The sequence below is a fragment of the Neovison vison genome, chromosome 10 (genome assembly GCF_020171115.1).
Source record: "Neovison vison isolate M4711 chromosome 10, ASM_NN_V1, whole genome shotgun sequence".
NCBI classification, from domain to species: Eukaryota; Metazoa; Chordata; class Mammalia; order Carnivora; family Mustelidae; genus Neogale; species Neogale vison.
The window spans coordinates 18,844,014-18,866,085 of record NC_058100.1 but is presented as its reverse complement, the minus strand read 5'-3'; the positions used below and the strand labels follow the sequence as shown (position 1 = coordinate 18,866,085).

Genomic DNA, 22,072 nt, shown 5'->3' with positions numbered 1-22,072 from the left:
TAGATTTTATTTATTTATTTGAGAGATAGAATTAGAGGGGAGAGGTCAGAGGGAGAAGCAGATCCCCTGCCAAGCAGGGAGCCTGATGTGGGACCAGATCCTGGGACTCTAGGATTGTGACCTTTTTAATGAAATCTGAAACCTCTCACATTGTATTGTGATTTTAAGACCATTTACATTTTTTTTTAAGATTGTATTTATTTATTTGACAGACAGAGATCACAAGTAGGCAGAGAGGCAAGCAGAGATAGAGAGGAAGGGAAGCAGGCTCCCTGCTGAGCAGCGAGCCCAATGCAGGGCCTGATCCCAGGACTCTTGGGATCATGACCAGAGCCCAAGGCAGAGGCTTTAACCCATGGAGCCACCCAGGCAACCCAAGACTGTTTACATTTAATATAGTTTCAATATGGCCACAATTAACTCTAACATCCTGCTAGTTGTTTTTTATTAGACACATCCTTACTTTTATTTTTTGTTTCTCTTTCCTGTCCTTTAGATTACATATTTGTAATGATTCAGTTCTATTTCAAATATTGGTTTACGAGTAATAGCCATTTTTATATTCTGCATGGTTACATCTATTTTGCAATGCACATCTTTTTTTTTTTTTTCAAGATTTTATTTATTTGAGAAAGACAATGAGAGAGAGAATGAGAGCACACAGTGGGAGAAGCAGACTCCTTGCCAATCAGAAAGCCTGATGTAGAGCTCGATCCCAGGACCATGATACCAGACCTGAGCCAAAGGCAGATGCTTAACTGACTGAGCCACCTAAATACCCCAGTAATGCACATCTTTAGCAATCATAGTCCACGATCAAATATAATACTACTTCACATGGGCTTTAAAAATCTCATACTAATATATTTCTATTTCCCATTTCTTATTCTTTGAATTCTTCTTCTTTTTTTTTTAAAGACATTATTTATTTATTTGACAGATAGAGATCACAAGTAGGCAGAGAGGCAGGCAGAGAGAGAGAGAGGAGGAGGAAGCAGGTTCCCTGCTGAGCAGAGAGCCTGATGCAAGGCTCAATCCCAGGACCCTGGGATCATGACCGGAGCTGAAGGCAGAGGCTTTAACCCACTGAGCCACCCAGGTGCCCCTTTGAATTCTTCTTGTCATATGTTTCATTTCATATATTGCCATATATTAAAACCCAATAATACACTTTTGAAAGAAATTAAATTCTCTTAAATTAAATTAAATTATTCTAAATTCAAAAATTCTAAATTAAATACTTCTTTAATTAAGAAATTAAATACTCTTTTGGAGAAATTAAAAGTAAGAAAAGTCCCTTATGTCTCATTTTTTTTCCCAAATTTCTAATATTTTTCATTTATTTAGGTAAAAACCAATGTCCAACTAATATGTTTCTTTTAGTTATGAACTCCTTTTACATTCCTTGTATTGCTTATCTACTGACAGTAAATTTGTCTTCTATTTGTCTGAAAAAGTTATTATTTCCCTTTTAATTTGAAAGATTTTTTTTCTTTTTACTTAGTAGAATATTCTAAGTTGATATTATTTAAAGAATTTAGAGTTGCCCCATTGTCTTCTGGCTTACATAATGTTTGTTTTCTATTGCTTCAAAATTAGCACATATTTAGTGACTTAAAATCATATATGTTTCCTGTGATTGGAAGTCTGGGCAAAGCTTAACTGAGTCCCCTGCTTAAGTTCAACAAAGCTAAAATTAAGGTATAAGTCAGAGCTGGGTTTTCATTTAACTGGGAAAATATCTGGTTTCAAGTTCTTTCCTGTTGTTGGTTTCATGTCATTTCCATTCTGCTTTAAGATTTGTAGGAGATAAAAAAAATAGAAAAAAAAAAAAAGATTTGTAGGAGGTTATTATTGAAAACCAGCAAAGGAGGAAATCTACAGTGTGTTTGTTAGCAAAGTGGAGTTGTACATAATATAAAATAATCATAGAAATGACAACCTATTATTTTTGCCATATTCTATTAATTATAAGCAAGTTAAAATCTCAATGAAGGAAAGGAAATATATAAAGGCATGGATTCCAAAAGACAGGGTTTGTTGGATGTCATATAATTTCTGATGAGAAGTCAGATGTAATTAATATCTTTGTTGCTTTACGGATTATATTTGTTTTTTCTCTGGAGAGCTTAAAGATATAAGATAGATTTGAGCAAAAGACTAATTATGAATTTGAAAGTATTAACTCATATTATGCTTTATCTTAAAACTAAAAAACAACAACAACAAAGTGACAAAGCAAACACATATTATATTTTGGTCCATTTAAATAGTGAAAGAAAGGAACTAGAAAGAATGACTGCTTCAAAGTCATGAGTACTTCCAGTGTCAAAATACTGGCCTCTAAATACTGTTTTTTAAAAATATTCATTGGAGAAATGGCTAATTTCAAGTCTGGGCAAGAGTAAAATAGGATGAGCCGGAGCCTGAAACATCTTGTTCCGCCAGTCTAAAGGCTCACCCCCTCGCTTTGGGATGAATTCTACTGGGCAAAGGATGGGATAATTTGAGCTCCATTAAGGATAAAAATATAATAAAAGCAATAGATTGAGACCAAAAATATCTAGTGTATGATTAAATTTAGTGTGTGTGTGTATGTAAATATATGTGCGTGTATGTACACACACACACGTGCACACACACACAACACACACACACACTGCTATAGGCCAAATGTTTATATCTCTGTAAAGTTCTTATGTTGAAATGTTAACCCACCAATGTGATAATAATAATATGTAGAGTATTTGGGGTAAATGGCCGTAAGAGACTGCAAATTGAAGAGATTTTGGTCCTTATAAAAGAGACCTCAAAGACTTTCTTGCCCCTACTGACATGTGAGAACACAGTGAGATTGTTATCTGTAATCCATGAAGGATATCCTTACCAGATGCCAATGTACCATGCCCTCATCTTGGACTTTTCAGTCTCCAAACAAAAATAAATGTTTGTTATTTAAGCCACACAATCTAGAGTTATTTTGTTACAGTAACCTGAACAGACTAAGACACAGGTGTGCGCGCACACACACACACACACACACACAATTTATTTTTGAAGTATCTAATGAATTAACATTATTTAAAAAATTATATAGTTAAGAAAAAGAATTAAACATTTATTCTGGATTTCCAAAATAAGCTAAGTACCAGTATAACTCAAAATTTAATGAAGGTAATTATTCAGTTAAAGAATTTTAGGTGCTAAATTAAAAAGCATAATGGAATTAAATATCACAGTTTTGCAATTCTTAAAAAATTGGTGAATCTAGGTATTGAACATCAGAAAAAGAGGCATGGATATGTTACGGTCACCTGAAGAAAGAACATTCCACCACCTCTGAGCCTGAATTTAATACATTAAATAAAATGAACCATTTTCAAAATTTTTATAGCACTCCATCTGTGATACTGCAGTCTGCAGATGCAAACAGGAAATTCTAGAGTAAAATCAACCCAGGTTCTTATAAAGTAAATTAACTAGAAAACAAAACAGAGAAAGATGGAGAGGGAATCTGTAGATGAAGAGAGTCACAAGATATTAGCCAATCACATGTGGGGATTTTTTTTTTTTTTTTGAGTCTGGATTCAAAATAAAGACTGTAAAAATTGGGGTGCCTGGGTGGCTCAGTGGGCTTTAAAATGTTAAATAAAATGATAAGGATTCTTTTGTAAGAAATTTAGCACAGAATTCTCTCCAAGAAATGGTGAGAAGATAAAACTAGAGCAAGAGTTTGGCATCATAAAATATTTAATTAAGAAGTATTATCTTTCACAATTTTTTAAAGATGTAGTATAGTGATATGTTTAAAAGGATGGGCTGGAGAGTCTGACCTACATGGTTGGTTACCTAAGATCCCCAGGCTATAGTTTTCTCACTTACAAAATGTGTATAATAGTACCTGCTTGACATAACATCTTACAAACGCTGAGAATATGTTCAATATTAATTCATAATATTAAAATAACATTTTACAATGCCTCTTATAGGCACTGATATCATCACATCTCAAAAATCAACATTATTATTAATAATATATACACAAATAGTAATATTACAGTGTTAGTATTCTGTTGCAGTTGTATTTAACCCTACAAAATAACTGTGTTTTATAAGAGGTTAAAAACTAATTCAAGTTAGTGAGAGGAATTCAAACAAATATCTTTACGGTCTGTGTAAAACAAGTTGACCTATACAATCAAAGACACTAAATATATATTAGAGTATAGATCAATAAACCCTAAATAGATCAATGACAAAAGAGTTGACTCTATGATGAATTTGTTATGTGATCTTTGCTTTATAAAAAAAGATGGGAGTTAACAATTTATACAAAATCTTATCAAGTTTACACTTTTCATTTTATTCATTTATTCGTTTATTTTTTTATTTTTTAATTTTTTAAAAGATTTTATTTATTTATTTGACACGGAGAGATCACAAGTAGGCAGAGAGGCAGGCAGAAAGAGGAAGGGAAGCAGGCTCCCTGCTGAGCAGAGAGCCCAGTGTGGGGCTTGATCCCAGAACCCTGGGATCATGACCCAAGCCCAAGGCAGAGGTTTTAACCCACGGAGCCACCCAGGCGCCCCTATTCATTTATTTTTTAAAGATTTTATTTATTTATTTATTTATTTGACACAGAGAGAGAGAGTGAGAGAGGGAAAACAAGCAGGGGAAGTGGTAGAGGGAAAAGCAGGCTTCCCACTGAGCAAGGAGCCCAGTGAGGGACTGGATCCCAGGACCCTGAGATCATGACCTGAGGTGAAGGCAGAGACTCAATGACTGAGCCATCCAGCTTCCTCAAGTTTACATGTTTTAAAAACGTTGTATTGAAAGATCTGCCTATTATGGAAATCTTTAATATGCAATAAACTAATAATACATTCCACAAAATAATTAAAAACAGAAAGAATAAGGCTCATAAAAAAGTTGTTATTCAGGTACTCCTAATTGATTATCCAAAATTACTAGGAATCCTTTCTCTCTGTAAATCAGATACTGGACAGTAGTTTGCAAAATTGTTTCTGTGAATTTTAATTACCATCATGTATTTTACTGTGTTCCTATAGTTTATGAAGTCAGTATAAAATACAGGCTGAATTATAACCGTCTGTTTTCTCTGGCAATATTAAATATTCCACATATGAATAGATAAAACTGTGGACATAAATTACACAGTTCTTAAGCTTGTTCATATGCAAATAAATGTAAATTTATGGAGAAAAACCCCTAAAGTTACAAAAATTAAAATCTTTCATTTGAAAACATTGTGACAAGGTTTTAGCATTCAATGTAGTTTGAATCAAGAACAATAAAATATTATGGCCTGCTCACGTTTGAAAAACAAGTTATGTTGAAGCAATCTTCAGTCAATTAGGTCTCATTCAGCTTTGAAACCATTATACAAAAAGATAACTTGTAACTAAGGCATATTAAAGAAATTTGCAATTTATCAAAGGGTAATTAAATTTTATATCAGTCCAGCCTCATTTATCACTATCTTTGGAATATCACCATTTTCTTAAATGTAGACAATTGAAGGTAATTTTTTAAATTAGTACTTTGCTCAATGAAATTGATCTAACTTTGGCCTTTATTGCTTTAAAGAATGAACTGAATGAAGGAAATCCATTAAATTACCCAATCTTTTCCAACTTTAGTTTATAAAATCGACCATACTAGAAAAGATCTTCTTTTGTCAATTAAAAAAAAAAATTATCTGTATGATTCTAGTTTACATAAAATCGTTATTATCTGTGTCTTTATTCAAAATATACTTAAGGAATTATTCTCTTAGTTTCAAACATTGTATTTTAGGAAGTTATATTACTAATGTTTTTGAAGCTTCAAATAGATGAATAAAAGTTGAATTATCTGAGTTATTTTACTGTCAATCACATAAACTGATGAAGGTGTAATAGAAGTTGTTTATATTAATGAATTTTAGCATTTTTGGTAAGCATATTTGATTATCTCTTTGATTACATGTTACATTAAAATTAAAAACATTGGATACAAATTTGCATATTGAAAAATTACATTCAAAAGATAATATTTTATACAGTCTATACTTATGAAATTCATATATTAATATGAATTAATTATTAATTATTAATTAATATGTGACTCCTATTAAGGAGCTTAAATTAAAATATGAATATTTCATATTTTTATTTCTTAGTTATTTCATAGTTTCAATATTTTAAATTGACTTTATTATATATTCTAAAAGAAGTTGATTTATATAAATGAATAATTGTCCTCTCAAAAGTATCATTCTATTTTTAAGTTTATTTTTTTGGTTTCTTAATTCAGAGATTTTATTTTGATAATGAGGCAAAGCAAAGCATTTTGTTTAAATTTGTCAAGGGCCAAAATACATACCTGCTGCTTACAATCTCAATGGGTGGTGATTAATTGATACCAAGAAAATAACTGCATTTATAAATTGTGAAATCTTTTTCAATGACTAACAACTTTAGAATCAAATTTTTATATTCTAAAAATGGATTTAATGAAATAGACAATGAAAGTAGTAAAAAGCAATCCATAAGTTCTTTGCTTTTTATAAAACTGTAGTGGAATCATAGTCCACAAGGTTCAGGAGTGCTTTATGAAGAATTTTCAGTGTTGAAAAGTTAATATATTTTTAAAGAATTTTAACTAGTAACTTTATTTTGAGCTGTTTTACGATTAGGAGCAAGTACAGAGACTTCATATACCCTATAATCTCTCCTCCAACTTCCCCTATTATTAATATTCTTGCATTGGTGTGGTAAATTTGTTATAGTTTATGAACCAATATTGCTATGTTTTTACTAGCTAAATTTATTAGTTGAAATTAATGTTTACTTTTTGTGTTGTACATTCTATGGATTTTGACATGTGTAATGACATATATCCACCATTATAGTATACAGAATTTCACTCTTCTAAAAATCCTCTGTGTACCACCTATTCCTTCTCTCTTATAAATACATTTTAAAAAAATCAAAACAATAATTAACCAACTTTTTTTTTTTTTTGTTAAGAAATAGGAAGACTCCAGGGACGTTATCTATTTCAGTCAATATGATAGACCAGCAGTCATGACAATTGTTCAGTGGAAAATAACCTTGATTTCTGGAAAATAAAACTTAAAGGAACTAAAGAGTTGGCAAGAAAGGATAGAAATTTAATGGAAATAAAAACTCTTTCCTGAATTTCAGAAAATTCAGTAGAGCATGAACAAAAGAATTTAGCAATGAGGACATTTGCCAACAGAAGTGAAACACATTTTAATTTTCATAGGTTTTAAGGACAGCATGGATGGCATACAAGGAAGAATTCCATTAAAGTTGTATAATATAAGAGGGAATACTTAATAAAATGGGATTTAAATTTCTAAATATTCAGTGTAAAGGTGAAGTAGGAATAAGCCTGTGTTCCAGATCTCTGGGAAAATTGCCTAATTTGGCACCTAGTGGAGTAGAAAACAAATACCCCTGAAAATTAACAACCAAAGGCTAGACTTCACATGAATGTACTGAATGAATTCACACTACTCCAAGCTAAGGATTTAGTTAAAAATAGTCCACTTAAATTTTCATATCTATATTTTTTCCTGAAAAAACATAGGGTTTTTGAATCAGAGATGGATTATTCATACCACCTCTTAAATTGGATGGGCACACATTAATCACTCATTGCTTAACGCGATGGCAGTCAAATGTAGCCTGAACATAACAGAGGGTTCCTTACCTGAGAAGGGTGATGATGTATTATGAATCTAGGAGATTTTTCTTTTCTTATCTTTTCTTTTCTTTTCTTTTCTTTTCTTTTCTTTTCTTTTCTTTTCTTTTCTTTTCCTTTCCTTTCTTTTCTCTTTTCTTTCCTTTTCTTTTTTCTTTTCTTTTTAAGATTTTATTTATTTATTTGAGAAAGGGAGCACAAGAGAAGGAGGCGTTTCAGAGGGAGAAACAGGTGAGCCAAGACCCAATGAGGGACTTGATCCTGGGACTCCAGGATCATGACCTGAGCCAAAATCAGCCACTGAAGCAAACAAGCCACCCAGGCATCCCTATGAAACCTAGGAGCTTATATAGTTCCTCATCCTTCCATCCCTAGGACAGGAAATTTGTTATCTTTCTAATGTAGACCAATCCTTTGGGGGGGGGATGAAAACTCCCAAAGTCAATTAAGTTGCCCTTTAGAATGTAGAGAAATGGTTTCAGAAAAGATGTTTCTAAATCTCTCCTAAAGTCACCATTTTACTTCTAAGGGTTGTTTGCCATTGTAATATATTTTAAACCAAGTACCAGTAATTTTTGCTCAGAAACTCACGACTATGAAGAAACACAGAAATATTTATGGAACATTGTTTCCCAATAATAATTGCCTAAGATGTTTTATAGACATGAACGAAAATTCTTTCAGAATGAACCTGTCTTCATCTCAGGACTCAAATAGTTCCTATCTAATAATTTCCTCCACAACATGAGGTTATACTTATAGATAACAAATTACACAAGAAGACACTGCATGTGAATCAGAGGTAGTAAACACAGTAGGTACCAGAATCATAACAAAATTTCTCAAATGGAATTCAAAACTACAAACTATAAAAATAATAATATTTAACTTATCTAAATGCATAAAGATGGTGGGGCGCCTGGGTGGCTCAGTGGGTTAAGCCGCTGCCTTCAGCTCAGATCATGATCTCAGGGTCCTGGGATCGAGTCCTGCATCAGGTTCTCTGCTCAGCAGGGAGCCTGCTTCCTCCTCTCTCTCTCTCTGCCTGCTTGTGATCTCTCTCTGTCAAATAAATAAATAAAATCTTTAAAAAAAATGCATAAAGATGTAATAAACTTTCATGAGAAACATAGTGGTAGAAATTAAGGAGGGACGTAAAAATTAACATAATGTACATTTTTGACAAGCCCATTTTTATATCAGTGGTTTAACCCAATGAAAATTTAACCCAATAAAAAATGAAAAATTTCTTGTTCACGCAATAGTTCAGAGTAGGATTTGCTAGTTGGTGGTAATTTAAAAAGTCAGGATGTTTTGCTTCACGCAGGCCTTCAGGAACCTTGGTTTACACAGGCTTTTCCATCTTTTTTTTTTTTTTTTTTTAAAGATTTTATTTATTTATCAGAGAGAGAGAGGGGGAGAGAGAGAGCACAGGCAGACAGAATGGCAGGCAGAGGCAGAGGGAGAAGCAGGCTCCCCACTGAGCAAGGAGCCCGATATGGGACTCGATCCCAGGACACTGGGATCATGACCTGAGCCGAAGGCAGCTGCTTAACCAACTGAGCCACCCAGGGGTCCCCAGGCTTTTCCATCTTAACAGTTCGGCGGTCAATGTCATCCTGAGACTTGATGTCTTGCTGTCATACAAGAAAGGCAAGGGATGTATTAAGTTAGTAGGTTTATGGGCCAGGATGGATGTGATACCCACCAACTCCTGCTTACATTTAACTGCAGGAACTCTGCTGCATGACAATGTCTAACCTCAAGAATGGCTGTTAATGTAATTTAACTTTATGCCCTGAGGGAAGAGGACATCAATTTGGGACCATTTAGTAGTCTGACACCCTTAATAGCGATAATAATGTTCTACTCCTGCAGAAGATATATAACTCACAATTTTTATGCTCTTAACACAATAATCTCAAAATATATGATGCAAAAATAGACAAAAACAGAATCGGGAATTTACTGGTCTCTAATTATAGTGGGAACACAACACTGTAAACAGAAATCACTATTCATAGAGCACATTTTAACAACTCGCCAAAAAATCTTAACCTAATGATTATAGGTGGAAAACTATAATAAAAAACTGTGGAATATACTTTATTTAAAAGTCTAAATATAACATTCATAAACACTGGACACATTTTCAAATATAGCTAAATATTGTTTTTAATCATTTAAAGTTGACTGTGGAGACAAAAAGCCTTCAGAAGCAAAACTCTAAAGCCTTTTCACAAATCATATACACATCCATACACAGGTACACTCACATGTGGACACACACACAGAATATGTGCGCATGTGTTTTCTATTGTTGCCGTCGTAAATGACAACAATCTTACAGATTAAACCAACAGAAATTTGTTCTCCTAATGGCCCGGAGCCCACAAATTTAAAGGGAGTCCTACAGAGTTAAAATCAAAGTCAACAGGGCTAGTTTCTTCTTGAGGCTCCAGGGGAGAACACACACATTCCTTGTCTTTCCAGCTCCTACTTGCTGCTAGCAGTCCTTGGTTTGTGAACCACATTATCCCGGGCTGCTCCGTCCTAACTTCTCTTCTGCAGTGAAGTAGCCTCCAGCCTCCCTTTAATGAGGAAAACTTTCATTACATTTAGGATTCACCTAGGTAATCCAGGATAATCTCTTCTTCAAGATCCTTAATTTTAATTTTATCCTATCTGTTAAATTCCCTTTGTCACAAGATGTAACATTCACAATTTGCAGGAATTAGGGCCTGAATATCCTTAAAGGCCTAATTACAGAGTTGAGAAAACAGAACACCTCTCAAACTTATCTGATAGAACCAATATAAGCTGGATACAGAGTGTATCCAGATAAGTATAAGAAAACAATATTTATATTTAGAATGGAAAATTCCTTAAACAAACTGGTAGCAAACCAAATCTAACCACGTATTTTAAAAAGGGTAAGGTTATAAGACAATTTTTAAAAAGATGCAAATTTACAAATGAATTAATAAAAAACTTCACATTAGCAAGTTAAAGAAAAATGATGACAAATTTAATAGGAGCAATATAAAAAGTTGAATATAGCAGCAATCATTTGCTATAAGCTGCTTAACAAACTGGAAATGAAAAGAAACATCCTTAAATTGATCACATGTACCTTCAAAGTTAAACAGCAAATACTATATTTAGTTGTTAAAATATAAAAGCATTTTTATGTTCAAAGTACAAATGAGGATCTAATATCACCACTTCTTTTTAACATTGTATTGGGGATCCTACCCAATTCAAATAAGTAATATTTAAGGATAGGAAAAATAGAAAACATTATTATTTACAAATTATATAAATATCTAGAAAAATTTTTGGAATTTCTAAGTTTTTCAAATATTCTGGATTTCAAATCAGCGTTCAAAACCAATCACTTTAACTTACATCAGCAACAGGCAAATAAGAAGATGAAATATAAAGAGAAAAATGAAATTCATGAGGCATAGTCCTAAAGAGACATCAAAACATGAAGTATCTAGAGAAAATGCAATACAATTTCACATACTCTCCAAATTGTTAAAAACATATAAAATAACAAAAAGGTACAGAAAAATCCACATCTCTATACTACTAGAAAAATAATTGCCATTACCCGGTAAAAAGTTGTATATACACGAAGTAGAAATCCCACACCTGGGTATAAAACAACAACAAAACTCCTGTACATATCACTGGAAAACTTATGTAAGAATTCCTAGTAGCTTTTCCAGTACTAGTAACACAAATAAATATAAAAATCAGGGTAGAAGCATATAGTGTAATATATCCGAACTGTGTTTTACATGCCATACACTACGTGTCCCTTGTAATACACAAGTGAAGATGAACAAAGAACAGTTAGTGGCTGCAACATTTAAGTTCTCAGAAACATTTTGTTGAAATAATAAAGAAAATTACAGAATATGCAGAAAATTGAATTCTTGTTAGATGTTAAAGACAGAAAACATTAAAAACTGCATAATATGCATATATATGTAATATATATATAAAGATACTGCTATACAGCTATATTTGATAAACATATTTTAAATAAGCAAGAGAATCCTAAGTACAAAATTCTGCATAATGGCTTTATTTGAGAGTGGAAAAGTGTAGTTAAATCAGAGAAGGGATACGTGAGGAACTCTAAAATTAATGAAATAAATAACAAAAGTTTTTGATTACATTTCTATCATAAATATTCTTTCTATTTATTAACACTAGACAATATTTTAAAAATCAGTGACTATATCATAGAGAGCAAGAAAGAATTCTCTGGGTTTTATAACTAAGAATCAAGGCAAATTTTTGAGTCAAAATTTATTGAGTTTAGGATCTATGCTATTTAAAGCATTTACAGGTGTTTCTAAAATATATGCACATAAAAAAATCACATTGGATGAATGGGATAATAGGAAAAAATAATTTTGAGAAAAAATTTGAATATAAGTTTCAAATAATTTTTTAGTGAAGCAAGTGGATTATGACAAATTGCTGAATCTTAAACATAGGTTTGAAATTAAATAATCTAAAATTATTTTGGGCATAACTAATTAACACTCAAAATTATGTCATATGTTTTTTATGTGGAAAACACATTTTACCATTTATTTTTCCAAAAGGAATAGTCTGGAATTTGCAGCTAAGATCACGAGGGTTTGAAATATATATCAGGTTGAAATACTTAGTGTTTTCCAGGTGAATTTTATGTGCACTGTAATGTTATAGAAAGTTTATTGAATATGCAATTTCCAACAGTTAAACCCTAGTTTGTCAGGGCGCCTGGGTGGCTCAGTGGGTTAAGCCGCTGCCTTTGGCTCAGGTCATGATCTCGGGGTCCTGGAATCGAGTCCTACATCGGGCTCTTTGCTCAGCAGGGAGCCTGCTTCCCTCTCTCTCTCTCTCTGCCTGCCTCTCCATCTACTTGTGATTTCTCTCTGTCAAATAAATAAATAAATAAATAATATAAAAAACAACAACAACAACAAAAAAAAAACCCTAGTTTGTCTTGCTTGGAAAACTAAGATTAGGCCAAGAAACAAATATTTTTGGTCAATGCAAAAGAAAATTCTGATAGGAATAAGTTGTGAAGCCCATTTTGAGAAGTTCTTGTTTTAAGTCAATTCATGCATCTCAATAAAAAGAGAGGACACGTATTAGAAATTTGCTAAAATAGCTCTTAAATGTTCTAACCACACACACACACACACACACAGAGTAACTATGTGAGCTGATGGCTATGTGAACTTAGCTTATCCTGGTGATCAGTTCATAATACTTCTATATACTAAAACATCACATTGTACACTTTAAATTTACATGTTATTGTCAAATATATGTCAGGAAAGCTGGAAAAGAGGGAAAGAGAGAGAGGGAGAAAATTCATCCAAAAGAGTTAGAAGTTAATGGGAAAGGAGAATATTTACATACTACTTGTTAAGAATGTAAATTAATTTTTGTCAGTGTTTATCTGGTTCCTCATAACAACTATTTATTAAAAATAGGCAAGAAACTTTATTTTAAGGTTGCAACCTTAAAATGAAAATTAATTTTATAACTATAATCTACATCACATAACTCATTTCTAGAATTTTCAGTAGAAAAATAACCTAAGAACTATTCAGATCCTACCAGCGCAGTGCTATGATCTTTATGGTCTTTTATTTATTTTTTTTTTAAAGATTTTTATCTGTTTATTTGAAAGACAGAGAAAGAAAGAGAAAGAGCATGGGTGTAGGGAGGTGGCAGAGAGAGAGGGAGAAGAAGATTCCCCACTAAGCAAGAAGCCCTACTCCAGGCTGGATCCCAGGACCCTAAGCTTAAGGCAGATGCTTAACCAACTGAGCCACCCAGGTGCCCCTCTTTATGGTCTTTTAAATGAAATGTACTTTTCTGAGAAATCTGTAAATTTAAACTCTGGATTTAGCACAGATTATTAATAGAATTAAAGAAGTTAGTGCTCAGAGCACTAAACCTTAAAATAATCTTTTTCATGGAAAAAATGACTTCCATGTAGAAAATTAAAACATTTAGAGAGGGAAAAGCAGGCTCCCTGCTGAGCACAGTCCAGGAGCTCAGGACCCTGGGACCATGACCTGAGTGAAGGCAGATGCTTAACCTACTCAGCCTCCCAGGTGCCCAGAAAATTAAAACATTTTTACTAAGCTCTAAAACTTCTAAACAATGCATGTAACTATATTTGCATAGAAAACTCCATTTTTATGTTTAATCTATGTTTTAAATTAAAGTTATGCTTCCAGCCTAACACTTTCTTTGTTTTTTTCTTTATTAGTTTCTGATTGGGAAAAACGAGAAGTATCTAACCTTGGGTGAAGGAGACTTAGTGTTCATGCTGAGTTAGCTGAATCACAACAACATGAAAATAAGACACTTAAGTTGACATAATGCCACCAATGAATAGTTTTTAAAATGCTAGCCACTAGAGGCATTAATCAAACAAATGAAGAAATTACCATTTGGGGTGATCTTCCTAGTTCTCAGACTTTCAATCCTGTGTTATCTGGCTCACTCTTATCCTAAGACACCAAGCTGGCTATGATTTCGTCCTTACCTCTACCTACTTTCTCCTTACCTCCATCTGTAGCCTCATCCTTGAGACTCTGCCACCGTGCTCCAGGCACATCTGGTCCAGGGTTCCATCCTGAAAAAGCTGCTGGAAGCCCTTAAGGATCTCAACAATGAGGACTGCTGGTACATAAGTTCCAGCAGCATAAACCTGTAGAGCATGGACCCCTCCCACTTTACCCTATTGCAGCTCACCCTGAGCTCTGAGGGTTTCGTTCCACATGAACCGCTAGTACCACAACTTGGCTGTGGGTTGGAATTTTTTTTTAATAGATTTTATTTATTTATTTATTTGATTTTTTTTTTTTTAAAGATTTTATTTATTTATTTGACACAGAGAGAGAGAGATCACAAGTAGGCAGAGAAGCAGGCAGAGAGAGAGGAAGGGAAGCAGATGGAAGGGAAGCAGAGGAAGAGATGCGGGCCTCTATCCCAGGACCCTGAGATCATGACCTGAGCTGAAGGCAGAGACTTAACCCACTGAGCCACCCAGGCGCCCTAGAGATTTTATTTATTTATTTGACACAGACAGACACAGTGAGAGAGGAAACACAAGCAGGGGGAGTGGGAGAGGGAGAAGCAGGCTTCCAGCTGAGCAGGGATCTTCATGCGGGGCTTAATTCCCGCACCTTCGGATCATGACCAGAGCCGAAGGCAGACGCTTAACAACTGAGCCACTCAGGCGCCCTTGTGGGTTGGAATCTCATCATCATGTCCTAAATACAGTGCAGTCAGTGAAGACATCATTATACTAAGGGCTGAAGATAATGTGGACATCATGGCGGTAGTATTTAAACAACAAATCAAGAAAAGTTTTCAGACTATGAAATGACGGCTGTGGATTTAGGTGTTATACAACCTGGAATTTCAGAACAAGAGTATAGCTGTGTAGTAAAGATGCCTTCCAATGAATTTGCATGTATATACTGACATCTCAGTCATACTGGAGATGCTGTTTATTTTCCTGTGCAAAAGACAGAGTGAAATGTTACACCAGTGGAGAACTAGGAAATAGAAGTATTAAGTTGTCATGAACAAGTAATGTAGGTATAAAGGAGAAACCTGTTGCCATTGAGATGAATGAGCCAGTTCCACTAACTTTTGCACTGAGATACCTGAAATTTACAAAAGCTGATCTCCTCTCTCCTGCCAGTAACAGTGTGTCTGCAGATGTACCCCTTGTAGTAGAAAATTGCTGATACGAGACATTTAAAGTACTACTTGGCTCCCAAAATGGAGGATGAAGAAGGGTCTTAGGCATTCTTAAAATCTAAGAAAATAAAATTAAGCTTTTTGAGAACTGCTTTTGAGATGCTAACATGTTCTTAAGTCTTTTCTGTCACCAATTCATACCTCTGAGTACATACATAGATAGTTTCTATAAATAACTTATTCTTCCCCTCCATTCTTTATTACTTAAAGAATAAAGTCCAAAGTCAGGTCTGATTTTGTTAACCTAGAAATATTTCTACCTTACCTAGATATACTCATGGTTTTCATAGAAAAAGTGTTTTGACTCTAAATACTGTTTTAACAAACTTTTTTCAATTTAAATTAAAGTTAATTGAATCTCAATCATCACAAGACATTGCTTTGATTTGGATCATGACTGTTGCAAATACCCTAGGGAATTCAGTTCAAGCTACTATATCATATAAATGTGCTTATTTTTTCTATCTAGAGTAGTCTGATATAAATACATGAGATATAGCAATAAGAAGTATTTCCAATGCAGTTGGTGACAAGATATTTTGGGGGATTCATATGCCAAACTTATTTTGATATTCTAACTTGAGTTAATAAATGGGCAGGGAAGGGTTACCTAGGGAGCTCACTTGGTTAAATGCCTAACTCTTGACTTCCTCTCAAGTCATGATCATGGGGTGGGTCCTGAGATCATGGACTCTGTGCTGGGCATGGAGCCTACTTAATATTCATTCTCTCTCTCTCTCTCTCTCTCTCTCTACCTCTCCTCCTCCCCTCCAAGTCCCACTCATCTTTCTCTCTCTTTCTCGGAAAAAGGAATGAACAGGAGAGTATACCAAATCCTATATGTTTCATTATTTTGTCAATTTGTTAGCAAAAACTAACACTTTTTTCAGAAGCTTTATGCACCCAGAGCTGTGTGGGCTTTAGAAGACTAGCATTGCTATAAGCCAATGTTCAGAAAAATACAGACCAGGGATTAGTATCATATTCTAAAGAGGATGGAGGCCATTTAATATTGTGGCAAATGGTCTTAGAAGACTTCGAGACACTCTCGAGAGTGTCACAGAACTAAAACATAGCACAAATTTTGGCTTAAAACTGACCAGCACAATATCATGCTGTAAGTTACTCTTATATATGTTTCTGAGGGGACATTGTAAGAGAGGTATTGGGAGGCAATAGCAAGGAATGGTTAAAATGTAGATTCTTGAATTGTACTTCTTGAGTATGAATCATGGCTCAACCACTTATTTGCTTTATGACTTTGGGCAAGTTAATTATATCATTAAGCCTTACATTCCTTATCTATAAAATGTAGTTAATCAAAGTCCCAAAATACGGGTTTATTAATAATACAATGAGATAAGTTATGGAAACTATTTTTTTTTTTGGTTTTGGTTTTGGTTTTGGGTTTTGTTTTGGTTTGGTTTTGGGTTTTTTTTGCTTTATTTTTTAAATATATTTTTAAATTTTTTTTTTTTTTTTACAAGTATAGCTAACACACAATGTTATATTAGTTTTAAGTATACAATATGGTTATTCAACATTCCTATACATTATCTTATGCTCACCATAGTGTAGCTATTATCTGTCACCACACACTATTACAATATCATTGACTGTATTCCCTCTGTTGGGAGCACAGAAAATCTTAGTGCAATCTGAAGGTACATGCTGAGCTGTTTCATACATACATGTTTATTTTATTATCAAGCACCTGTAGACTTGATTCTTTTTTCACGTCATTTTTTTTTCAGTGTTCAAGCATTCATTGTTTATTCACCACACCCTGTGCTCCATGCAAAATGTGCCGTCTATAATACCCACCACCAGGCTCACCCAACTCCCTACTCCCTTCCCCTCCAAAACCCTCAGTTTGTTTCTCAGAGTCCACAGTCTCTCATGGTTTGTCTCCCCCTCTGATTTCCCCCAACTTACTTCTCCTCTCCATCTCCCAATGTCCTCCATATTATTCCTTATGCTCCACAAGTAAGTGAAACCTATGATAATTGACTCTCTCTCTGTTGTTTACTTGTGTTAATTTTGGCCATTCTAACTGGTGTAAAGTGGTATCTCGATGTGGTTTTGATTTGAATCTCCCTGATGGCTAATGATGAACATTTTTTCATGTGTCTGTTAGCCATTTGTATGTCTCCTTTGGGGAAATATCTGTTCATGTCTTCTGCTCATTTTTTGATGTGATTATTTGTTTTTGGGTGTTGAGTTTGAGGACTTCGTTATAGATCTTGGATATCAGCCCTTTGTCTGTGGTGTTGTTTGAGAATATCTTCTCCCATTCCGTGGATTGCCTCTTTGTTTTGTTGACTGTTTCCTTTGCTGTGCAGAAGCTTTTGATCTTGATGAAGTCCCAAAAGTTCATTTTTGCTTTGGTTTCCTTTGTCTTTGGAGACATGTCTTGAAAGAAGTTGCTGTGGCTGATGTCTAAGAGGTTACTGCCTATGTTCCTCTCTAGGATTTTGATAGCTTCCTGCCTCATGTTGAGGCCTTTTATCCATTCTGAGTTTATCTTTGTGTACGGTATAAGAGAAAGGTCAAGTTTCATTCTTCTACTCATAGCTGTCCAAGTTTCCCAGCACCATTTATTGAAGAGACTGTCTTTTTTCCACTGTATTGTGTGTGTGTGTGCTTTGCCGAAGATTATTTGACCATAGAGTTGAGGGTCCATATCTGGGCTCTCTACTCTGTTCCACTGGTCTATGTGTCTGTTTTTGTGCCAGTACCATGCTGTCTTGGTGATCACAGCTTTGTAATAAAGCTGGAAATTAGGCAACGTGATGCCCTTAGCTTTATTTTTCTTTTTCAACATTTTCTTAGCAATTTGCAGTCTCTTTGGTTCCATACAAATTTTAGGATTGTTTGTTCCAGCTCTTTGAAAAATGCTCGTGAAATTTCAATCAATATGGGATTTAAAGTATAGATTGCTCTAGGCAGTATAGACATTTTAACAATGTCTATTCTTCTAATCCATGAGCATGGAATGTTTTTCCATCTTTTTGTGTCTTCTTCAGTTTCTTTCATGAGTGTTCTGTAGTTCCTTGAGTACAGATCCTTTACTTCTTTGGTAGGTTTATTCCCAGGTATCTTATGGTTCTTGGTGCTATAGTAAATGGAATTGATTCTCTAATTTCCTTTTCTATATTTTCATTGTTAGTGTATAAGAAAGCAACTGATTGCTGTGCATTGACTTATAACATGATTATCTGATGACATTTCTCATATTTTCTATTTTAAAATAAATTGTAATTTAATTAAATATTTGTGTTACTAAAAATATGGCAATCATTAAATTTGGTATTGCCTCAGATAACATCGTATCTTATCATTGTGCCACCCAGTAACCTGCACAGATTCACTCACTTTCTGTTATATAGTAGCATTTCACTATTTAAATCAAAATTTTGTTCTACTAACTAGAGTAGGGAGGAATCAAGAGCATAAGGTGAAGAAAAACTGCCTCTGATTGAGTATAATAAATAATAGATAACAAAAACTATTGCCCTAATAGTCATGCCCTAAATATTCACAATATTTCAGTTAGAAAAGTAGAGCTCAGGCTCAACATATATGATAGAGAGATGATTGATAGATAATAAAATAGATAATAGACAGATAAAGCTATATGAAAGCAGAGGACACATTTAATTTACATTTTTCTTTCCAGTACCCAATATAAATCACTTGAAATATATTAAGTCTAAGCAAGTATCTAATAAGCACTTCTTGACAAATAACGGTGAAGTAGAAAGTAAAATCAGAGGAAATACCAAAAATCAACAATCTGAAAGTATCAATGCTTGGACAAATAGTGATATATGTTAATATACCCTGAAAAACCAAAGTATTATAGACAGATTGATATTGAGAATAATTACAGTTATCAAGAAATAGTTAAATGAGAATCAATGAACTTTGTATTAGGAAACAGTTGCTACAACTGTAGTATCTTTGAGAAAAGTTTACTTGAGAAAATTATATTTAAAAGAATCATAAGTTATATGAAAGCTTGAGTTTGCAGAACTTTAATTGACTTCTAAATTTATGTATAGAAATAATAAAATTTCTTTAACATCTACAGAGTACTAAAGCAATATGACAACTACCACGGAGGATAGATTATCATAATATCTATAGTCTTTCAAGAGATAATAGTTCTCTCATATGTCAACATATCCATTTTTTTTCAGGGTAGAAATGTGTATTTCCAAGCAGATAATAAATGACCATCTTTGAAATAAACATTAAGAAAGTGACTTACACTGAAATATCCTTAATTCTTTTATTTTTTAATTTAACTTCCAGTAATATAGATTTCATGTTTAATTTTCTGAAGAAGTTAGGTTTCTCTTTCAAATCATAAGTATAATTTGTCTTCAATATCAGTCTCTGATATACTAATACAACATTTTAGATAGACATTTCTAGGATGTTAAAATCAGCTCTGCCATGAGCTTAATGAAGATAAAAAGAAAAATGAAGGTACTTTTGTTTTCAACTCTAACATAAAAAGAGCTTGAATATCATGACTTCCATCTTGCACAAGAAAATTTCTGACAAATTGAAAATCAGTGGCTTTTCTTGGATCCATTAGAGAGCTATAATAGAGCAGTAGTGTATGCTTCATTCCAAACTATGGGGAAAGTTAGACTCAAAATCTCTTACCAGGAGCCATAATCTGGTAGGAATTATTAAATAACGATTTTGACAAATTGCTGGAGACTGAGTGTAGACAGGCATGAGAATACAAAATTCTTGAAGGCATCGGTTTTAGGGGCCTAGACACCTACTGAGGTTTTATACAAAGAGCTTCAGAGGTTCTCACAGTTAGATTCCAAACATGTCTTCTCTTGCTCTATTGTGAAATATCCCGAGTGTCTTTACATAACAAAGTCCTTCTCTCCAGGGAAAATGCCTCTGCCTGAGTGCACTTCTGAAACCTAATTCCATTTGGAGAAATGAAACTACTTCCAACTCCAGTCACCTTCATTCTTCTTTTCCAACTTCAGGGGGAGAACATGGTCCTCATGGAACAGGACTTCAATCAAGGTAGTAGAGTTGGAAACTATAGCCAGGTGGCAAGGATAGAAGATAAACCTGTGTACCTGGAGGAAGGAAAGAAACACAACCCCAAGAAAGATTGATATTTAATCAATCATAAAGATTGATATTTAATCATAGGGTTATAGGATTCTTTCCCTTCTTAACATCTTACCACCACACCAAAAGGGCCCCAGAATAATATAGAGATTTAAAGTGAAAGACCTCTTGGAAACAGACTCCATTTTAGGAAGAGAATGAGCGAAGAACCAAAGTTAAAAGGGGACACTCCCTAAAAAAATTATACTAAGTGAAATTTGAAGCTTCTGGTCTCTATAACTACCACATACTGTATTTGTTTAGATATGATTCATATCCAAATGAATTTTCAGGTCTCTATCCTTCATTGTCTATCATTTTGTGACTTTCTACTTTGAACTACCTGTCAGTCCAAATTCAGAAGAAACTTCAGACTCTTTTCAGCTCTGTTACCAGGAATGTCATAGGTCTGATCACTGAACCAGTTGGGGGTGTGATAGGCAAATTAATGGCCTCCAAATAATGTCCATATCCTACAGTCTAGAACCTATAAATATGTCTTATTACATGGCAAGGGAGAATTAAGTGTGCAGGTGGAGTTAGGATTGCTGATAGGAAGACTGTTCTGTATTATCTGGGTGGGCACAGTGAAATTACAAGAGTCCTTACAAGTGGAAGAGAAGGTGGAAGAGGGACAGTTAGAGAGATGGAAGTGTGAGGAGGACTCAGGCCAATTTTGCTAGGTTTGAAGATGGAGGAATGTGACTATGAGCCAAGAATGTGGACAATCTCTAGAAGCTGAGGATGAAAAGGAGAACAGTTCCTCCCTAGAGCCCCTGGAAAAGAACACATTTCCATTTTAGTCTAGTGACTCATTTTTAGATTTCTGACCTCAAAAAATATAAGATAATTGATTTGTATTGTTTCACCTACTAAGTTTTTGGTAACTGTTACAACAATGGAATACTTTTCTTATAAAGGTGGTATAGGTGGTATAGACAGGCCCAGGACTTGTTGGAAATACTGTATTTTGCTTCATAATTCCCATCCTAATTCTCTAGGTCTGGAGCTTCTATTAGCAATTATAGACATTAGGGCTATGGTTAAGATATCACTGTCACCCATTATCTCACTAAACTTTTACAACAATTCCAATGAGTCATGTATCACTATTTACATACTATGATGAAGAAATTAAAGCTCAAAAGTTCTTGCAAAAATTCCAGCATTTAGCAAAGGTCAGTCCCAGATTTTAACTCTTTAATCTTCTGATTTCAAATCCATCTTTCTCCATTACATCCAGTTTCCTACTCTACAAGATAAAGTTTCAGCTTGTGCAAAAAAAGGGTGGGAGGGAATGAACTACATTTCCACTTTGTTGGAATACTTTCTCCTTATTCTTCTCATAACAGCCATTAATTTGTGTGTATCACTAATATGGAATACTATA

General features: G+C 34.0%; 1 pseudogene; it reads left to right on the top strand.

Moving 5' to 3' along the window:
* Nucleotides 1-7,697: 7,697 nt before the first annotated feature.
* LOC122917949 lies at nt 7,698-15,576 on the top strand (annotated as a pseudogene).
* The last annotated feature ends 6,496 nt before the right edge of the window (nt 15,577-22,072 follow it).